Here is a 6,252-nt window from a genome sequence, read left to right on the forward strand (position 1 = left end):
GCCCCCACCCCCCCTACCCCCGCCCCGCCCCATCCAGCCCACCCTGCCTGAAGGTCAGTAGGCTGTGGTTCTAAATGGGGGTGACCAATGCCTGTGGCTGCTTGGGGTTGGACTGCCCGCTTACTTCCGCTGGGAGGCAGATTTGTAACCTTTAGGGATGAACTTCAGGGAGCTGCTGAATATTCAGAAGTGGGACTGCCCCCGCTTGGGGCCATCATTGAGGAACTGGTGGCCAAGCCGTGGCCGCATTTACCGCAGGACACCTTACAGACAACAAGCTGATTGACCTCGGGCCACTTGGCCACGCTATCATCGTGGATGGTCTCCGTGAAGGCTGGCCACGGCACCGAGTGCTCTTACTTGGAGCGGCTGGAGAACAGCTCGTAGCCGCACTTGGCACACATGTAGACAGCGGGTTCAAAGTGATTCTGGAAAACCTCGCCCCCGGAGAAGCTGCAGAAAGACCTAGTGCCACCAGGTTCCCGTCCCACTCTCACACTCCTACAGCTCCGAGTGCACCGACCCCACCGCACATATCTTATTTTGAAGTAAAAAACCAAAATGGACAAAAACACCCGGCGGGCCGGATAAAGGTCCTCGGCGGGCCGCATGTGACCCGCTGGCCGTAGTTTGAGGACCCCTGCTCTAAAAGAATGTATAACACTCTAATCAGTCCAACTGCTTCCTGGATTGTGTACTTTCCTGTTGATTCGTTGCTAATCAATCCTGTTGAGTCTGCTGTTGAGTCCCCTCTAACTAATGGCAGCCCACTGTGTGCACATTCAAACTGTATTCCATAGCTTTCCAAGGCGGTGGCCTTTTGAAAGCAGATCTCCAAGCCTATCTCCTGGGATACCTCTTGGACTTGAAGGTGATAGTGGTGTGCTTGACTTCTTATGACACCCAGGGACCCCTATCAAAAATGCACTGCCATCAAGGGGAGACATACCCCTGAAGGGAGCAGCAAGCCCCTCTTTCCCAGCTGAGCCACTTGTGGTTGCCACCTGCTGACGTTGTGCATCAAAGCACAATATGTGTACCCGCCCCACAAACAAAGCTCTTAGAGCACTTATTTCTCAGCATCTATTTTTTGTTTTGGTTTGTTTTTATTTTTTTAAATCATTTTATTGAAGCTCATACAACTCTTACTACAATCCACACATACATCAGTTGTGTAAAGCACACATACATTTGTTGCCCTCATCATTCTCAAAACTCTCTTTCCGCTTGGGTTCCTGGAATCAGCTCCTCATCCCCCCCCCCCCTCCCCACCCTTCCTTCCTCACGAACCCTTGATAATTTATAAATTATTATTTTATTTTATCTTACACATATACAATCTGTATTGCTGTTGCTAACGTCCATGCAGAGCTGAGCCCATCCGGACTCATAGCAACCTTATAGGATGGTAGAACTGTCCTGTTAGGTTTCTTGTGATTTTTACAGAACAGCTTGATGTCTCCTCATTCTTGGGAAGCAATCTACAGGTTTGAACTGATAAATGATGAATTATTATGTCATCAGGCTTCTTTTATATATTTTAAATAAGTATAAAATAAAATTTTTAATTTTATGATTTTAGCAAATAAGGTATATCTCACAGAAAATGATTATTTAGTGCTTTTAGCTAATAATGACATGCTACAAATAACATGTGTATATAAATGTGTGTGTATGTGAGTGTGTGCTTTTCTGGCACCAGGAATATACTAGAATCTTTGTATGGGAATAGAATAAGGAAAATTTCAACTGGGTGGTGTGAGTTCTGGGTGATAAAGAAGCTGATCTTGCCAGAGAAAGTTTCTGAAAGGGATAGGATTGTGTTTGGGGCAAGTTTAAGAGATGAAGAAAAGATTTTAGTTATAATTTCAGGACAATTCATAACCAGGTAGGTCAACCAGTTCTGTGGGTGGGTTACTGCATGCAGGAATTCAGTTAGTATGTGTGAGGTCAGTATTCTGGGAGGTCTGTCCATTCAGGAAAACCTACCAGCCAGTTGATTTTAACAGGCAAGGAATTGGTCTTGGGTGGCACATGGAAAGGAAGAACAAAATTATATGCTCCTAGTATTGGTTTCCCATGACATGGATTGGGTCCTAGGGCAGAGATCCAGGTCCACAAGGAGAACTGGATATTGGGTGGAGTGACAACTTTTCAAATACCAAAAGAAATACCAAGGCATTTGACCTGAACTTTCAGGAAGCCTAAGAATGATGGTACAGTGAGCCCAGGCAAAGATAGCTCAGCTCCAAGAGGCAGAAATAGCTGAAAGGAATTGTGCTAACTTGAAATTGTCTTCCTCTATAGAAAGTGAAGACTTTTCTTCCAGGAGTTGAATTGGTTTAAACTTTGGAGCTGACTGGAAGAGAGGGTCTGATAGACTTATTGGGGCCTTCCTTTGTGATGATCACAATAATTGCAGATACCTAACTAATGCCCTCATTTTAGGAAGGGAGAAAGGGAATTGTAAAGTTCCAAATATATTTCTTAAATGGAAAAGTAGTAGTCATCAGGCTCGATCATGCGATTGTTCTCATTTTCAAGGCACAGTCAGTGATTTTAGAGGACTGAGTCAGGTCTCCTCCTGTGCTCTACTCTGAGTCTGGCTTACTGCATCGAGTTCTTATCTGAACCTGATCTCAGAGTTTCTAACATTATCATGGTAATCTGTGATTTTTCTTAGAAACTGACTATATGCTCTAGACCTGTGGTGTACTTTAGCTCCAAATAACCTGCTTTAGTGACTCGGTGGGAACAACTCAAATCCTCTCCCCATGAAAAATGAGGATTGCTCTATTTTTCATACTACTCTGTGCTGTTCTTCCTAAATTTGACTAGCTTGCTTATTGCCTGGTAGTATGTCAATGTGTTGTTATACATGAAAGTCTAATAGTAAGTGATCTTAAGAATATCAAATTATGAACACAAATATTTTAGTAATAAATTAATTTGAATCACAAGACAATATTATGAATTTAGCTTTCAATTCTGAAATCCAAATAAGAATGCATGTCTGTATTTAAGAATCCAGATAACTTATTTACTCTTGGTGCTTTCAATTATTATAAAAAATAAGGATAGCAATCTAGAGGATTAAATTTTAGTTATACATGTTTTATAATGGGCAATTATGGAGGTGATGTTAGTATTAACATATAAATTCATGCGTTAAATTGAAAAAGAAAAACACAAGGAAAATAGCTGTTGCACAGAATATATTTACACTAGTTCTTAGAGCCTTAACCAAATAAGAAGACTCATTTTAAACACTAGGGAGATATATACACTTGCTCTCTTTTCAAGTGAGTTTTAGTTTATCAAAGCACTAGCTAATAATTCAATTTTCTTAAATCATGAACATTACATTGTGCTCAGGTGGAAACTCTACAAGGATCAAAAGGCAGTTGTGCAAACAGAACAATAGAATACTTCATGGTTTAAAGTTAGGAAAGGCGTGTGTCAGTGTTGTATTCTCTTACCATACATTCTCAACCTGTGTGCTGAGCAAATATCAGAGAAGCTGGCTTATAGGAAGACAAATATAGAATCAGGATTTGAGGAAGGTTTATAAACAGCATGCAATATGCATGTGACACAACCTTGTTTGCTGAAAATGATGAGGATTTGAAGCAATTGATTATACCTTATTGTGAAGAAAACCACAATCCTCACGACTAGACCAATAGGTGATGTGTTACTTATATAATTTCAAGTCAACCTCAAGATACAATAGTGTAGGGGTGGAATCTAGCATGTTAATCAGGTCACAGCCTGATGGTGCTTGCTTGTGGGCGTGGCCTTCTCATAAGGATGGCCCTATGAACTGCATGCCCTGCCACCGTGCCTTTAACTTCCCTGTTGACAAGCCATGCTGAGACATGTACAAACCCTGTGATGCCGCCACTGCTGTTGGATCCACACAAATCGGCATCCACTTGCCTGTGACCGTACTGCATTCTGCATCATTGCATGTGACTGCATGGGTCTGAGGAGGGACGTATGGACTAGTATAGGACTTAAGGACTAAGATTGGACTTAAGGACTTTATCTGGACTGGGCTGGGATGTTTTCTTGACACATAATTACTTCTTGATATAAAGCGCTCTCTTATACATAGATGAGTGCCACTGGGTTTGTTTCCCCAGTCAACCAGGCCTAACACAGGTGGCTTCCTGATTAATGGAGAAAAGATTGAAGTTGTCAAGGATTTTGTCTTGCTTGGATTGAAAGTCAAAGCTCTTGGAAGCAGCAGTTAAGAGAGCAAAGTGCATAATTGGATCAATTTGATGCACATGACCTCTTTAAAATGTTGAAAGACAGGGATGTTACTTTGAGGAATAAGGTGCGCCTGACCCAAACCATGATATTTTCAATTTCTTCATATGAATGTGAATGTGGGCCATTCAATAAATAAGACAGAAGATGAATCTGGGGATTTGAATTGCTGTGCTGGTGAAGATGACTAAAGGTACCACGGACTGCCCAAGGAACAAACACCTCTGTCTTGGAAGAAATATGTCCTGAATGCTCCTTAGCGGATAGGAGGTGGAGACTTCATCTCATGTACTTTGTACACGTTGCCAGGAGAGACCAGTCCCTGGAGAAGGGCATCATGCTTGGTAAAGTAGTGGGGCAGCAAAAAAGAAGCAGAGCCTCAACGAGGTGGATTGGCTCAGTGACTACATTGTTGGACTAATTATATGAACAAGTGTGAGGAATACACAGGAGGAATGGGCTATTTCCTTCTGTTTTTCATAGGCTTGTTCTAAGATGACCACATGTGATGGATTATAGGGAAATTAGAGATGCTGTAGAGTTGATTGTAGTAGAAAATCAGTTGATATATATGAAAGAAATATTTTTAAAGTGCTACGTTTGGAAGTGGTAGAAGAAGGAGAATCATGATTTCTATTCCATGCAGTGTACACACAGAAAATATTTTCAAAATGCAAAGAAGAAAATAAACAAGTAATTTAAGTTGAAAGAAAAGAGAGAAAATATCGTGAAGGGATAATAGTTCACTTTGAGCTTGGCCATGGTGTCAATACTCATCTGAACTTTCAGGTGCATAATTAAATTTGGTCAGGACGCTGATATTCTATTCAGAGCCCCGTGTCATAGTGGCTTATGAGTTAGGTTGCTAAGTGCAAGCTCCACCGTTTGAAATCACCTTGCTCACTGAAGAAAGACAAGGTTTTCTGTTTCCATAAAGACTCAGTTTTGGAAACCCACAGGGATCATTGTACTTTGTACTATAAGATTGTTATGAGCGAGAGTGGACTGGATGGGCAGTGAGAGTTTTGGTAATTATTGTTGCTAACTGCCATTCACTTGGCCAGATTTATGGTGACCAAATGCCTATTCCTTTTAAATTATACAAATCTAAAAATGTCAGAGCAAATTTAAAGTGGAATTATAAATGTATAAGAAAAGATGTGATATAGAGAGTTGACAAAAAGTGCTAAAAGATGTGGCAATGACTGGCATTCGGAAACCCTGAGGTAGAGTGCCAGTGAGTCTACACTCAGTCATTGATTGAAGTTCGTGGCCCCACTCAGTATTAGGGTGTGTTCTTTGTGCCCAACATATTTCTGAAACCATGCTGAAAATCAGAAGTTAATTGGTACGCGTAGAATAATCACGATAGAAAAATTACATAGGGACAATATAGTCTTGTAATCGCTTATCATGTTGGACATATCTTGATAATGTGTGAGTGTTCCTGGAGGGTAATTGTTACATGTTCCTTTTGTCTGTGTTCTACTGGTCCTTACAGGATAAAAGCTAATGCTGCTGAAGAAAACAAAGTCTGTGTCAACTTCTGAAGAGGAAAATCAACATGAAAAGGTAGGTATTCTGGCCTTGAAAGAACTGGCTCCTGCAACATATATTCCCCACCGGAAAGTTCCGATTGTAGACAATGGAATGGAGTTCTCTTGAGAAGGACTAAGTTCTTATTCCACTTCTGCCCTAACTTCTTCATCTTCTAGTTCCTAGTCTATAAAATAACTTACAGATTTGCTAAGACCGTTAAACAAAATAGAATCACATGGCAAGCACTCAATGGTAATATTATGATGATGTGTCCTGAGCAGCTTGTCACATTATGTGTGTGTGAGAACTGTGATTATGAAATTGAAGAGACCGTATCCACGGAGGGATATGTGGGGAGTGTGGGCAGCCTTAAGTACAGACCTGAAATCACCCAGAAGGAAAACATTCTTTCCACTGTCGACGCTAGCAGTGACGCTG

General features: G+C 41.2%; 1 pseudogene; it reads right to left on the reverse strand.

Moving 5' to 3' along the window:
* Positions 1 to 120: 120 nt before the first annotated feature.
* LOC105979561 lies at positions 121 to 3,956 on the reverse strand (annotated as a pseudogene).
* Positions 3,957 to 6,252: the final 2,296 nt, after the last annotated feature.

The sequence above is a fragment of the Echinops telfairi genome, unplaced genomic scaffold (assembly GCF_000313985.2).
Source record: "Echinops telfairi isolate 266 unplaced genomic scaffold, ASM31398v2 ScPeMD7_7469;HRSCAF=8507_0, whole genome shotgun sequence".
NCBI lineage: Eukaryota > Metazoa > Chordata > Mammalia > Afrosoricida > Tenrecidae > Echinops > Echinops telfairi.